Raw genomic sequence first — 17,347 nt, forward strand, 5'->3', positions numbered from 1 at the left:
CAAACATATGAATGAAACTATCAAAATTGTCCCCCTCTTTAAACTGTGGAAGATGTTTACTGAGCTATTGTGCTCCTGGAGTCCAGTTACTCCCTTCCCCATTACCTCCATGACTCTGGTGAAGAGTCAACATGTCCCTCTCATGCTGCCTCTCCTTTTCCTCAGCTTCCAGGCATAATAGTTTCTCATTCTCCTCAGCCTGAAGACCTCTCAGTCTCTCAGCTGCTTCTATTTCCAAACGCCTGGCCTCCAACTCAAGTCTCTTTAGCTCCAGATGGATCTTTAAGTCCTCTGCAGAAAGATTGAGATGCCCATTCTTTGAGGATGGTACATCTAGACTGCCAGTCTGATCATCCTCCTGGTTGCTGTTTTCTGATGCAGCTGTGACCAAAGCTGCAATCATGTCTGCCTTAGTCAGGTTTCCATGCACCAGTCCCCTAGCCTGGCACATCTCAGCCATCTGGCTCCTTGTCAGCTTTCCGTACTCCTCTACTGACATGCTGCCTGCTCTCCCTGACTAACTAAGCTAACAAAAGAAATAAAATAATTGTGATTTGAACTCTGAGTGTTCACTGCATGGCTGATTTAGAGTACAAAACACCTTCAGTGATCACTGTTCACAAGTTACAGGAATTCACTCTACCCACACCACTACAAGCCAATTAGTATCTGCCAACCAATTAATAAATGGTGTGGATATCCCACCACTGCCAAACAATTAATATGTGATGCCCTTGCCCTGGCCCAGCAATCAAGGAGCCTTAATCCTCACCACTACACCAGTGATGGGTATCCATATAGGGAAAGGATAATAAATACACACACAGTAAAGTGCAATATGCCTTAAGAGCACACAGAGATCACAGTCAGTCTGGGGCTGGTTTCTCCCTTTGTCTCCAGGTCCCCAATAAGACTCCCCACTGGCACAGCTATACGGTCCAGATCTCAGCCTAGTGGGCAAGCTAAGACCTCCAGCACCCTCTCTGTCCAACCAGTGCTTCATGTCCCTGCCCAAGTAGCTGACATATGCACACTTTGATATACAACCACACAGACACTCCTGGGGAAGGCTGGCATAGGTTCTCCAGCTGTGCCCCTTTTCTACCCAGTCTAAAAGGTAGTACCAGCTGCCACCACCCACTAATATGTATCAGCTACTCAAAGGCCCTTAAAAGGGTGTCCAATTATTACTGTGGAATATTATTATCCAAATGGTAAGTGTGACCTAACAGTCAAGACTTATTTGGAGTGACTTGGTACAGCATCACTATATACATGTAATGTACTCTAGAGCTTAAATTAACTCTACATAAAACAGCCACAGTTGAAAGGTTTAAAAATATTTAATAATAAATAATAAAAACACAATACAATACTTCTACACAGTGCTAGTCAAGAATTCAGAGATCACAGAGAAATACTTAAAATAAAACAGTAGCAAAAGTTCTGACATCACAGAAAAACAAACTAGTCTAATCTTCCTATTTCCTAGCAATATCTAAGAGACAACACAATTCTAAATAACTTACACATAGAACAAAGCAGTGCTGGTGATGTTGGATGTTCTCAAGACAAAATGCTCTGAGCTCTCAGGAGCTTCTCTGATTCTCTCTCTTAAAATTGATAACACAGAGCTGCTTCACATGACATAATTCTTCACACTTCTCTGGTGTTCCCAGGCTAGCAGAAACTAGATTTACATTCTTTACACCAGGTCAGCAACCAGAGCAATAAAGGACATTTATACATAGGAATGTTAGCCATTAACTCTGGTCTTAAAACAATAGGCAGGATGCCTCCCTCTAGACATATCGGCTCCGAATTGTGACATCATAGACGGTCATAAAATGCTTGACTAAGCTTTCTTACAGCAGAGTGCACTGTTGTTACATTTTTGCAGTTCAATATCCACTGCAGTCTTTTCACATTTAAGAGAACAAGCCTTTGGCTTACATTAATATTTACAAATGACAGAATTATCTACAGAATTCTGTCTGGCTAGGCTGGCAGCCTTTACCTATTTTCACACCTATCATGCAGTCAATTGCAAATGTCTGTATTTCTCTCCAATGACAATATTTGAGAAATATACCATTTGAATAATGCAGCAAGACGTCATTTGCAAAAACGTTGCAGGCCCGACAGAGAGACCTAGTAAGCTACCCTTATCCTGCTTATGTCTTAATGTTGGTCATACTCTCCTACCCCTTCTTACTCCCTGTATAAAGCACTATGTTGTACAGAGAGTGACAGAGTAATACAACATACAGATGGTATTGTGTGTCCAACAAAATAATCTGTTGCTATTCCACTCTGCATCTGTCTCTTACTCTCTTTGATCATGCATTATACTTCAGTAAGTTCTCACTGTCCTTCAGTTATGTTATTTAAAGTGTATGAAATGGGGGGTTGTTTTGTGGCATGATGAGCTAATACTCAGATCTATACAAATATTTTTTGCATAGTTTAAAGGGTTATAATCCAGGCATTAGCCAAGTGTTACTAACTGTTTTTAGTACACTATTTTATGTTTAGCTTTTGCCTACATATTGTTATCATCCAACATTAACCTGTTTCTGTCATAAGTTACTTGGCCATGCCTCCCTCTCTCCATGTGTATGGTCCCTGCCTTCCTCTCCCCATGTCTATGGTCCCTGCCTTCCTCTCCCCCTGTATATGTATCTTCTCCTTTCTGTGTCACTAGTCTTCCTCCTCTGCATTTGCACAATGCCTGGCACTGAGCACCAACTACAACTGAGGCTCTTATGGCAAAATCCTGTGAGTTTTTGCCTTCAGCCACATTACTGATGTGCTTCTTCAGGCTGTTGTGCTTAGCTATATTTAGTCAGGTTAATCTTTATTTTTACTTATTTTATTTTACATTTGTTTACCGGGCTAGTCCAACTGGATACATTTCCATTTTCAGCAGAGGACCGGGGAGAAAAGCCATACACCATACATTCAACTCTTCAGCTTCTTCAAAAGTAGATTAACCTGTAAGTCTGTATTAGAACACTCCTCCTGGGTCCATCTCATTTGCTCACTTAGCCAAGTACAGTGAGATCATATTAGTGTTCACTCTGCTTAATACAGAGAGTAGATATGAGAAACCCCCCCTAAATTTTTTTTTCATTTGCTTTTACTGTATTTGTCTTTCCTCCTACTTTATTTTGCTTTTCTTAAAAGTACACAATGTTATTTAATATGCTGCATTTATTACTGCTTGGTAGTAGACTGATTAAATTGTATCTGTTATTCTAAGTCTTTTGGTTTAAGCACTTGGGCTTCATACAGGCTGTTTTACATTAAGAAGGTTTGTGGTCTGCACTGTTGTGGCAGGGCAGGTAGCTTACATGCTTCTAAGCTGGGAATTGCTGACTGAAGGCCCAGTGTCTGCTATTCTAAAAGTGTATTAGTTCTGGCTTAAGCGCTTGGGCTTCAGGCTAGTTATTCTACATTAAGAAGGTTTGTGGTCTGCACTCTTGTGGGAGGAGAGCCTGGATTCTGCCCTTCTGAGCTGGGAATATCTGGTCACAGGCTTATTGTGCCTGCTTATTTGAACTGTTTCTTTCTGAAGTTGGTGCGGCTTGTTGCAGTAGCAAAGACCAGATTTAGGCCTGCTGAATCTAGCTTTGTTTGTATAACTTGAGCACTGATCCAGGCTATCTTTTCTGGAGAAGGTTCCCCTGTACCCTAGTAAGCAGGGGTGTGCAGTTAGAACTTGTCTGATTGAAGACTGCTGGAACAGGACTCAGTATTCAGCTTTTTTTCTGGGTAATTGGGTAACTTGTTTAAATCAGTTTGTTCATTTTCTATTGTTTTATATATATATATATATATATATATATATATATATATATATATATGAGAGAGAGAAAATTGTACTTTATTCATCTGCTTTTACTGTATTTGTGTTTCTTCCTACTTTATTATTAGTGGCATTGACTACAACTCTGATCTGTGATACATTACAATAAGTATCCTTTTCTGTGCATTTAAAGTGTTTTTTGAGTGTATCTGCTTTATTTTCTAAAATATATATATATATATATATATATATATATATATATATATATATATATATATATATATATACTTGTTTCCCGCCTTTCTAAGCTAGTATAGTCCAGTTTTCAGGTTAGTGCTGAATTCAGGGCTATGTTACAAATCTCTGTGTTTGCCCATACCTTACTTGAATAGAAGGAAGTTCTCTGTTCACCTGTGAGAGAGGGGAGCTTTGAGCAGCCTGTCTGTCCCTGGAGGAGTGGTTTCAGCCCAGAAATGAGTAGTTTATTGGCCATTTTGGGCTAATTTCTATCTCTTTCATTTCCCTGCTATACATACCATATTTGCACAGTTTTGCATGCCGGGCAGCACCGGTTAGCTAGGGTAAAACTATTCCTGGCTCCACAAAGTCTCCTCTTCAATTTTTCCCTTGGAACTAGACAAACTTTCAACTTAAGCACTCAAGCCGCTCATTTCTCAGCCTGGCATTTACTCAAAACTTATAGCAAGCACTTATAAACCCTAGCACTAGACCCTCCTGTACTGTACAGAAGGACAAGCCTCTCTATTCGACCTTACCAGCCATCCAGTAAAACAGTTCACTGTACCTATCCAGGCATGTCCAAAGGGCAGTTTCAGGTGTACTCTCCAGTCCAACTGGTGAATCTGGGCATTTTGAGGCAATGTTACAACTGCCTCATGTACACAGACAACCCCCTCCTCCTACCACCAAACACTAATACATGCGAGAGATGCAATTATACAGCCAAACTGGAGGCTAAGCTCTCTCAACCCAAGACTGGATCAGACAGTCAAGAGGAGAAGGGAAATACTTGTATCACACCACCAGTCTCACATAAACCCATTAAAGCAGCACTGGAAAAAATTCACATAAATAGATGAAAACATACTCGGAAGCTCTAAATAAAAATCTGCAAAACCAACAGAGACCTCCAAAGCAAACATCCAAGCAACCTCCACCCCCCAACACAAACCATGAAACACATACTTCACAAAACCAGTGTGCCATGCAATCACAGCCCTTAAGGCAAAATAACATACCCAACATACTAGTAATAGGTGACTCTATAGTCAGGCACACTGACGTCCCACTCACTAGGCTGAATAAGGAGAAGGTTACTGTTAGCTGCCTGTCGGGAGCCAGGATCCGCCACATAACACAAGAACTCAGGTCACTACAGAACAAGTACAAATATGACTCTGTCATTGTCCATGTTGGTGTGAATGAACTGAGCTGTACATCTCTGGACTACATGAAAAGAGACATGGAAGAGCTCTCTGATCATGTAGCCCAGGCCGGTATGACCCTGACCCTGAGTAGCATCTTGCCCTCACCAAGAATGATACCACGGTATAAAGAAAAAATTCTCAATTTCAACAACTGGCTAAGTTTCTGGTGTCATTCAAAGGGGATCAAGTGTCTGTCCACCTGGGATGACATGCTAGACAAGCCACGCTGCTTCGCTAGAGATGGCTTGAACCTGTCACCCTTAGGCTTTTGAATACTGGCCAAGTCTCTTGCCACCCCCATAGTGCCTTTTTTAGGCAAGGCTCAAAAGACAAACCTACCATTGTAAATAGCACAAGTAACAAAAAACTGAGGGTAGTGCTACTCAGTGCTAGAAGTCTGAACCTCAAAATGCACGCACTTGAGGCACTCCTCAGTATGGAGAAAATTGATATATGTGCAGTAACAGAAACCTGGTTTAAGACTCCAGAGAGCACCCCAGCACTACCAGGCTACAACTCGTACCATACGTTTCGGCCACAGAACCCAAACCGAAATACAAAAGGCAGGGGCGTATCCATATTCATCAAGGATACCCACACCTCCAGGTTAGTGGCACAGCACGATGCTTCAGAGATCATCCACATGCAACTAACAATGGGCAAAACTGCAATTCAAATTGTAGTTTGCTACAGATCACCCACCATGTCCCAGGACTCCCATTCCACATTCCTGAAAACACTGGGAAACATAAAGGTCCTACCAAACACCCTAATATTGGGTGATTTCAATTATCCAAACATTAACTGTGAGAACTACTCAAGTACTTAATCCCTTGCCCAACATTTCCTAGAATTTATAAACTCAAATGCCCTGGTTCAACTGGTCAACACTCCCACCAGAGGTGATAACATATTGGACCTGGTCATCACCAACATGGGCGACCGGTGTTCCACACTGGAGGTCAATCCCTTGCTGGTTATATCTGACCATAAACAAATCACTTTGGATATCCACATTCCGCCCCCACCCCCGGACAAAAAAACCACGATGAAAAACTTTTTAAAAGCAAACTTCATGTTACTTAAGACCGAGGTGGAAAGTTTCAAAGCCCCCATGCTGAAGGATAATGCTGTCCAAGCTGCAAAATTCTTTACTAATGCATTCTACGGGCACCTACAAGAATGCATGGATCATGCCATCCCAAGCAAAACCAAGACTCACTCGTCCAAGAAAAGGAAACCAGTCTGGTGAACTCCTGCCATAAACTAGCTATACAATAGAAGGAGGAAACTAGTACAGAAAAGAGTAAAATCCCAAGAAGGGAAGACATCCCTGATCAGTATCAGCATGAAACTATGATCCCTCATAAAATCATCCAAGGCGAGCTTTGAAAGAAAAATTGCCAAGGACTCCAAAGATAACCACAAGGCATTCTTTAGCTATGTCAAGAATCTAAATGGCAATGCTCAGATCTGCTCGGAGTTAGTGCAGAATGGCACAAAATACACTGAACTGACCGATATCGCCAACATCCTGGCAGACAGGTTCAGTGCAAACTTCACCCCCCCTCTCACCCCCAAGAGGGCCCATAACCATGCCAGAAGAATGTAGAGTCCATGAAATCACAGACACTCAGGTTAAAACAGCCCTCTCCAAAACCAAAAACACAGCATCAATGGGACCAAATGATGTCCCAGGCTGCGTCCTACATAAGCTCAAAGACGAGCTAACCCCTCACCAAAAACACTGTTCAAACTCAGCCTCTCCACAGGCTACGTACCCATAGAGTGGTGCACAGTAGCAGTTATTCCACTCCACAAAGGTGGAGCCACAACAGAACCCGGGAACTATCGCCCTATAAGCCCGAATAGCTTGGTCTGCAAGGCTATGGAGCACATCATCATGGAACTCATTAAGAGACATTGGGAACCTCCAAACACTGGACCCTACCCAGTTCGGCTTTGTTAAGGGCAGATCATCCCTCCTAAACCTGGTGGACTTCTTTGAGACAGTTACCAGGGCTATAGATGAGGGAAAGGTGGTAAACACAGCCTACCTAGACCTCGCAAAGGCCTTTGACACCATTCCCCATTCTGGTATTATAGACAAGATCACCAGCCTGAACATAAACCCCTACGTCACAAGATGAGTTACCAGTTGGCTCATGGACAGACCCCACATGGTGAGAGTTGCGGGAGCTAGGTCCGACTCTAAATCGGCCACAAGTGGAGTTCCCCAGGGCTCAGTCCTAGGACCCCTCCTGTTCGGCATATACTTCTCAGAGGTACAGGCAAGCACAGGAGGACTATGGCTGACCAAGTTCGCAGACGACTGCAAACTAGGGGCAATAATTGACTCTCCAGCTGGCACAGACATCCTCGAAAAAGGTCTCACTGAGATGGATACCTGGTGTCAAAATCATGGCCTCAAGCTAAATGCCAAAAAGTGCATAGTCATCCCCTTTGGAAAAAACAAAGTACCCACAGACTACCACATAGGTGGTAGTCCCCTAAATACAGAAGATGTAATAAGGGATCTGGGGACCCAAGTAATCTCACCTTTGATAATCACATTGCCAAAGTGGTTAGAAAATCATTCTACGTGGCCCACCTAATCACAAAAGGGTTCACATCCAGATCAAAAGAGGTCATTGTGCCCCTCTACTCATCACTCATCAGACCCATCATAGAGTACAACACCCCATTTGGGATGTACCTTACAAGACACCTGCAACAGCTGGAAAGACCACAAAAGTACCTTACCAAGAGGATCACTGGCCTCAAACAGATGCCCTATGCAGCTCGACTGAAGAAATTACAGCTGTACTCGGTTGCATACCGCCTACTCAGAGGTGATCTCTGCCTGACATACAAGGCCATGTCTAACCCAGAATTGATGGACATGCTCCACCTAAAGAAAACCTTATCCCCACGAGCCACACCCTCTAGGGATCTAAACCTCACAACAACAATAAATAGTATGTGCTGGAGGGAAAGATTCATGTCCCAGAGACTTCCCATGCTTTGGAACACGATCCCAATCTACATTAGGCAGAGCTCCTCGCTAACACTCTTCAAAAGAAATCTTGACAAGTGGATGGGAAACAGAAAGTTTACCTCGGGGATCACTTCAGGCTGTGCTGGACAGAGGCACAGGGAACTAATCTAAGGGGGCGGCGAAAGCCAACACATTCTGGCTAGGCTTATAAATGCCTTTGGGCAGATAGCCTAGTACCTACCTATGAACCTATACAGTTGTCATGAGGGTAATGAAGAGTAATATACATTTTCCTTTTCTGCAGACTGTGGTCACATAGGAACTGTGAGAAGTAGGAACAGATGGGAAATGTGTGAAGTAAGACTTCCTAAGTGGTGTGTTTAGATAATACTAAGATCTATAGACTCTTGGAATACTCTCAAGGTTTGAATCCCAATCTATGCCAAACTGCTTTTGAATGTTGCATGTCTCCTCTGAGTGTAAATGTTGTCTACACCTTTTCTTAACACACCGTTATCCTGTTGCTGTACTAATAGGCTGTTACCTATTATGAAGCCTTTCTTGTACAGAATGTGCATAAATAATTATGCTGATAAAGTAAACAGTAACACTATGCAGATATGTGCAGAAATAAAATATGAAATAATGTTAGTATGTCTGTATTGTGTATTCCTGTCACCAACTATCCACCTTTCTCATCCCTTCTGTGTCATCCAATAAACCTTCTTGATTCAAAGCTGTTTCCATAAGCAATGTTTCTACCAGTAATAACATGCTTATTCCTCATGTGTTGCATAATACACCTGTAGCATGCATATAAGGATCGATTAATGGATATTTTTTGACAAATGTGTAAATCATGACACCGGAAACATGACACTAACATGTCTGTTATGTATTCTATCAGATTCACACATGGTTGTATGTGTTTAATGCTTCTTTGCATGAAAGTTGCCACAGAGCACCATAGACTACTGCTAATTCTAAGTTCAGCACCTCAGTATATGATTATGCATGCACTAATACTTTGTCATCAGCAGTGCAAGTGAGCTTACTGGCACTGTGGTTGAGGCATTGATTAGAAGATAATATTTACAGCAAACAATTATTTGTTTAGGTTGCACAACATCTGTATGTCTGTATTGAATTTTGACAACTAGTTATTTGCATTTCAGAGTGATGTTGACTCAGATAAATCAGTTTGGCAATGTATGTCTGCTCTCCAATGATTACATTTGCAATTGTGTTACAATTCTAGTTAACCTGATCACACATAGTCCTTCACTGTTATTCTGCAGGGTACTGTCTTATTTAGGAAGTGTCACTGTTTGTATTGTCAATGTACATTCTGCATGCATGAGCCAAGACAAGTGTACAATCATCCTGAAATGAAGTGGCAGGAATGCTTGACTGATAATCCAGTGGTTTACAGCTGTGATTGGAATATGCATCCCATACTGTGAAGCAGGTACCTGTCCCTCACAGTAAACAATGTACATGAAACAGTATATAAATCTTAGCAGAGAAGAATGTTATTACATGGGACAGTCAGGGTGCTGTTATGCTGGCCTGCCAGACATATGCATTTGTCCCAAAACCTGTGATGCATAGATGTTATGCTGGCCTGCCAGACATATGCATTTGTCCCAAAACCTGTGATGCATAGTACCATCCGTTACAAACAGAGGATTTTTACTAATTACAAATGTGCTTTTTCACACAAGTTCAGTCTTCTCCTGTGGCACTCAGAACTAATACTGAGCTCTCTAGATTGTGTAACCTAATAAGTAGGAGGTTCATTTATCACCATGAGAAACGTGTCTGTGTGCGTGCGCGCGCATGTGCACCCAGGTGGTATAGTGACAGGTAAGTAACACTTCAATGTCAGCTGTGTCTACTTCCATTAAGCAGAGTACATTAAACTTTGCACACAGCTCCCTCTGCACTTTATCTATATTTATATATTAGGTATGTATCTCTGGGGATATAGTGACAGATAAGTAATGCTTAAATGCCAAACGTGCTGTGTCTAAATTCACTGAAGCGAACACATTTAAGTTTGCATAGAGCTCCTTCTGTACTTTATCTCAATTTTAATGAAAACATCCGCTTTGCAACACACTGATGAGGTCACCCTGTCAAAACTGCACTCTCTCCACTTATGAGTCAAACCTCTTGTTGTCCTTGTGATTAATTTTGTGCTGTCTACCTTGTGTAGCTGAATAGGTAAGATGCTAAATTCTCACCATGGACGTGTGTGTGTGTGTGTGTGTGTGTGTGTGTGTGTGTGTGTGTGTGTGTGTGTGTGTGTGTGTGTAGTGACAGGTAATACAATGTCAAATGTGTTGCTTCTGCTTCCTCAGAGGAGAATGCAATTAAGTTTGCACACAGCTCCCTTTGCACCTTATCACACTTTTAACAAAAACTAACTCACCTTAACATATGCATTTCTTCTGTCGTCCTTGTAAACAATTCTGTGCCTTCTAGATTGTGTAACTAGATAGGTAAGTGGTTCAGTGGTTCAGTACTCACCTTTGTAAACTTGTGTGTGTGGCTGCAATATCTCTACATATACCTTCCTGAGCAGCTATCAGTCACAGGAAAAATTTAACCTGGGTGAGTATTCCACCACCCCCTTATCACAGTTTTACCACAAACATTTTCACTGCAACACATTGATTGTCATCCTGTCAAAACTGCACTCTCTCTTTCTCTTCCTAAAAGTCAGATGTCTCCTACGATGGTTTCAGCTAATACTGTGATCTCTAGATTGTGTAACTGGTGAGTTAGGTGGTTTGAATCTGACAGTGGTAAACTTGGGTGTCTGTGTGGTTCTAGTGTCATGGAAGTAAAACATCACCAATAGATTTTCTGTATCCACTTCCACTCAGGAGAAAACTAACTTTGGACATAGCTGTCTTTGCATTCTATCTTCCTTTTAACACAATCTTATCTGCAACACAGTGATGTCAGCCTGACAAAACACACACTCTCCCCTTAAGAGTTAGACTTGTTCTGTGGCACTTGTGAATAATACTGCTTTCTGTATAATGTTTAACTAGGTAGGTAGGAGGTACGAATCTCACAGTGGGGAGCTTGAGTGTGTAGCTTAAATGTCAGTTACATGTAGATTTCTGAATGGTCATGCTGTATCACCTTCTATTCAGCAGAAGATTTTAACATGGTAGAGGATGCCCCCATCCCCTTATTCCACATTTTCCACACACATTTTCTCTCCATTCTAGTGATGAGGTCATCATGTCAAAATTGTACACTGTGCAGTTACAGTTCAGTTTGCCTATGGTTCTTGCACACCTGGTAAACACAATGAACCACACAGTATATACTCTCTAAAGATCATGGTTCAAGTCCCTCATGTATCATGTATCTTTAGAGTCTGGCAGTTAGAACAGTGGTTAAGGTTATGAGCTGTAGTTCCTTTGGTACAGGGTTTGATTTCCTCAGTTCTTTATAGTACAATCTCCAACCCTGCCCTAACAGAAGTGCTTATATGGCATAAGTCACATGCTCTAGGGATTTCAACCTAGCTAGTGACATTAACAGAACATGCTGGAGAGACAGATGTGTCTCCCAGAGACTGATGCTTCTCTGGAACAGACGTCCTATTCACATAAAACTGAACTCTTCACTGACCCTATTCAAATGCAACCTAGATAATTTGATGGGAGAAAGCAAATTCACCCCTGGGGTGGCACCCATGTCCGTCATGGACAGGGGTAGCCAGTTTTGACCCCAGACCCACTCTGTTCATACATTTCTTCTGCAAACTACCCAAAAAGAACAAATGGGGATAATTGGGATTAACTTGGCTAGGTTTGTAAAGGCTCTAGGGCCACTAGCCTAGTAACCTCCTATGAATCTTTGAACCTAATTCTTTGTTTTTATAAATTCTGTAAATAGCTAAGTAGGGTGTTTGAATCCAGCATTTGGTATATACTGTCAGAATGTGTATTGTCATGTACAATTTTGTCTGTGACAACAGCACTTATGTAAAATTCTACTTAGGCAATATATGTTCACTTGCAGTGCAGTGGTTAATGTTGTATCCTCACAGCAAGGAGTTCTTGGGTTTGATTCTTGGGTGGGGTGCCTTCTGTGCAGAGTCTGCATGTCCTCCCTGCACTTGCATGGGTTTCCTCAAGGTGCTCTGGTTCCCTCCCGCATTCCAAAGATATGCATGTGGAGTGTTTCTCCCTGGGTCTCTGCCAAAAATAGGCATTGTCCTAGTTGGACAAATGTTAAATAGAAAATAAAAATTTTAGAGATCTGTATTAACACCATGCAATAAACTTTTTGGGGAAACACAAATACTTACATAATGCTTTCAAAAAGAACCTCATCAAAGTATTCATATGAGTTACCCTGTGGCACTGGCTGTTGATACTGTCCTCTGTGTGCATTAGTGCAGAGGGAGGAGGTTTGAATCCAGCAATAATTGACTAATGAGTGTGAGTGTTTGTCTGTTATACTGTGTAGAGAAGACTTCTAATGCATGTAGTATGTACATCGGTGTAGTGTTACTGCGCACTTTCACCACCTTCATGCATAGTTAGAAGAATATCAAGGTATGAAACAATGGTGAAGTCATCCATTTAAATGTGTGCTATCACCACTGTAAAAGAACAGCTTGTGTGGAGAACGCAATTGAGATGTACTCTGTGATCTTAGGTAGTTTGTTGATATCTTAACTATTTCTACTTAGACTTAATTATGTCACTATGTTTGTAATTGCGCAGGTAGGTAACAATGTTGTCATCCAGCTATCTACAGTATATATATATATATATATATATATATATATATATATATATGTGGATGAGGAATTTTATTACAATAATTTCTGCTCCTTTTTCACACCAAAATACTTTCTTTGATGATACCATGGGATGACAGCTGTCTTTCATGATGGAACTACTAAGTCTTTTCCTGTGGCATAAGAACACATGACTATGTTTGTGCCTGAGTAAGGCGTGTGTTCATATCCATGATTATTTATTTTATTTAACATTTGCTTACCAGGAAAGTCTGACTTGGAATGAAGTCACTTTTCAGCTGAGGCCTGGGGAGAAACACTCCAGATGCATCTCTTTGTAACATGGGAGGAAACCAGAGTACAAGGAGAAAACCCACACGAACGCAGGGAGGGCATGCAAACTCTGCACTGAAGGCACTCCAGCCAAGAATTGAACCAGAGAACCTCTTGCTGTGAGGCAACAATGCTACCACTCCACCACTGTACCATCTGTATACCGCCCATTATCCTGACATTGTGTCTAATTGCCATTTTCCTGTCACATTGATCATAGTATTACACATCTCTTGTGTCTGGGCATACCTAGCAGCACGAAATGTGTGAGAAACATACCTATAGCAACACCTTTTAAGGAAATGACAGGCCCTCATCTCCCTTGTAGCAATAGAATGATCTCACGGCTTTAAAGACCAAATTATATCACAGTTGTTGCACCATTTGTACCATGGCATATTCATTACTTCCAATGCCATGTAGTTTCTGTCATCACATAGTCAGGTGTTCAAAGCTCACACTGGCTGACTGTAAGCATTGTGTGTCCTAATACTGTTGATCATGAATGACACCCACAAATGTTATAAATGTGTACAAGTACAGTGAGAGAAACCTCCCTAAAGCCCTTTTATATCATACAAATTGAAACACAATCATATGAAGAGCACGTTCACAACTTTTAAGATTTCCACTGTCATGCATGTGATTCATACACATGCTTGTAGTCAGTGGGCTTACATGGCTTGCTGTTCAATTCTGGCCAAGTGTAACATTCTATGAATGTATTGACATTACACAAACAACACTGCATGAAGTTATTATTCTCAATTTTTATAAATGTATTATTAATGCAAGTAATATATTGTTTTCATGATGTTATGGCAGTGTTCACTCTAATGTCTTGTGGGAACAGTTTAATCCTATATTAGATGCACTCCATATACAAATGGAGACCTTGAAGTACTGCATTTTCATCGGATCTGTTTTGTCCTTTATCACTTTGTGTATTTTAAAAGGGATTATCTTTCTGTTTATGATGTACATGTATAGAAAGTATATGCTTGTCTAAGATGGTTTACTATTATAAAGTTGGCGTAGCATTGCACGCCTATAAACTATTCGAACTTCAGATGTTTGAATAGTTCATATGTGTGCCGGCCAAGTAATCGAACGGAATGTTTGCGAATGGTCTGTGCATTCGCAAATATAACGTTCAATTATGTACAGGGATCGCAGTACAGTGCGGTAAGGGAAATACATCCCTTTCCTCACTGTGGTGGGATCTCGGAGTTGGAATATATAGTTAGGGTGGGTTGCAGGGGGGCTTGCCCCCCCTGCATAAATCGGATGGCAGGTTTCCTAGTTAGGGAGTTATGGGAAGGGTGGGATTGCTGTTAAGTGCCAAAAATGTCGTGTTCGACATTTTTGGCATTAACCGCTGTTTTTTGACATTAGGGCCATTAGGTGATGTGTACTTTCTGTGAAACACTTCACTCATAAGTACCTGTTTTTTTTTTACTTTCGAGATTTTAATAGTAAACCGTCTAAGACACGTGTCAATATAGTTAAGTTCCCTATCTGTGGCTGTCCAGTGACAAATGTTAAAACATGTTCCTTACAGCTGTGCATGACACAGGTGTTGTATGGCTCATGGCTTGTTTATACAGGATGGAGTGAAGAATACAGCATTACAGTCAGTCATCAGTACATTCCCTGTATATACATGTCATATTTTATAACTTCACCATATGAGAATGGCCCATAATGTATCCCCTCTACATGCTATATATTATCAAACGTGACACATAATCAATGTTGACATTATATTTACTCCCTTTTCTTACAATGTTACATTGCATCCCTCTCACATCCATTGTTAGCTTGTCTGTTTTTAAGTGATGTATATTGGTAAACAATAGGACACAGGATTATTTAGGGTCTCTATTAGAACACCAAAGTTTTAAAACTTTGAATGTTCTAATACTGACCCCTATTCAGCGAACGCTTAAAATATTGAACATGCAGAACAGCAAATTTTTTCTCAGGGATAAAAATTTGCTGTTCTGAAACACATACACACAACACAAGCACACCAAACAAACAGCAATCCACACACATACACTTAAAATCCTACATCTAACCCTACACTAAACTGTGCATACACTACTATCTATCCACTTACCTTAATCCAAACCCTAACCCTAAGGTCCATCACTATCGCACACACACCTCACCCGCGCCCTAACCCTAACTCACCTACTCCACCCTAACCCTCACGTCCACACAATCGCACACTTACCTGACCCGCGCCCTAACCCTAACTCACCTAACCTGCGCCCTAACCCTCACATCCACACAATCACACACTTACCTTATCCTCACCCGTAACTTTCCACCACAGTGCTGAAAATAGCGAAACCACAGAAATGGCCAACCAAATTCTTTCCCTAGGAAAAAAATTGGTATTCTGCAGCTTTGCTATTTTCAGCGTTTGCTGAATAGGGGTCGATATTCGAACATTTGAAGTTTCAAGACTTTGATGTTCTAATATAGACCCGATTACTTATTATTGCCATCAATATGAACATCTGCCTATTGAAAAATGTTTCTACCTGGCATCATCATATTTGAAGGCATTGATTGTGTACATTTTTTTCCATTTACCCTCTGCTCGTAATTATCCATGCATTGTTTAAATTGTATTCTGTGTAAATTATACCATTTTCAAGTTCCTACATCTACATGCTTAAAAGTCGCTTGCCATTACTTCATATATGCTGTCAACGTGTGCTTACATAATGTTTGCCTATAGTTAAATATCTCTGTTTACATTGTAATTTCATGCTCCCACCACTGTTTTATGGCCATCAACTCTGTTGCTGGCCACAAAATGGTGCTTGGAATTGTTTAAGCATTATGAGCAACATGCATATTCAATAAGGACTACTGCTCATCATGCTAATGCATTGCATTTGTGTAGGCTGTACGCAAAGCCAACATGATTATTAATGAATCCCAGGGTGTGTTCCATAAGGGGTAATTTGCATATATCCCATGACCCCCCATTTTAGAACTTTTATGGTGGAAACTCAAGCTTGACTTAATTATTATCACTAGGGTAACATATAATTATCAACCATGGAATGGGTAAAACTAATCTAACACCAAAGGGGATAGGTTAATTTAAGCACTAAAAGAGAAATTTGATAGGTTTAAAATGGCCCACAAGGGCAGCTGGCCTTATACTTACCTATGAACCCATGAACGTATAATGCAGTGGCTGCACAGAAAAGTTCTAACTATGTTCATAGGATCATAGGAGGTAACTAGGCTAATGGCCCCAGGGCCCTTACAAGCTTAGCCAAGTTTAACCTGTGTTCCCAAGGGTGTCTGGTTAAAGCCTAAAATCAGCACTTATTGCCCCTGTCCAAGAGGGACACAGGTGGACCTTCCCCCCCACACCAGGATTAATTTCCAGTTACCCATCCAGTCATCTAAATTGTGCTTAAATAGGGCCAATGATGGGCTTTGTTTAACATGAATAGGAAGCTTTTTCCAATGGCGGAACAATCTCAGTGAGACAAATCTGTCTCTCTGGCAAGTTCTGTTGATTTCACATACCAGGTTAAGGTCCTTTGAGTGAGTGACCTGTGTGCCATTTGACTTCTGAATATGAAGCATTTCCATCAAAGCTAGGTCAGAGATTGCTGTATATACAAGACACAGGTCACCTCTGAGCAGTCTGTATGAAACAGAGTAGAGTGACAATGATTTCAGTCTGTTCACAGAAGACAGAGCTTGAAGACTCTGAATTTATTTTCTTCCTAAGGTGGTTTCTCCAATTGCTGCAGGTATTTGGAAAAGAACACACTAAAGGTGGCATTGCACTCTATTATTGGCCTGATGAGGGAAAAGTACAAGGGGCTTATAACTTCTTTTTTTCTGGAGGCAATGTCCCTACTTATGAGATGAGCAATATAAAATCATGTTAGAAATGAGAAGATAGTGGGGTGATAGGGCAGTCTTAGGGGGACAGCAAACAGTGA

The sequence above is a fragment of the Protopterus annectens genome, chromosome 2.part1 (assembly GCF_019279795.1).
Source record: "Protopterus annectens isolate FY-2018-M chromosome 2.part1, PAN1.0, whole genome shotgun sequence".
Lineage (NCBI taxonomy): Eukaryota > Metazoa > Chordata > Ceratodontiformes > Protopteridae > Protopterus > Protopterus annectens.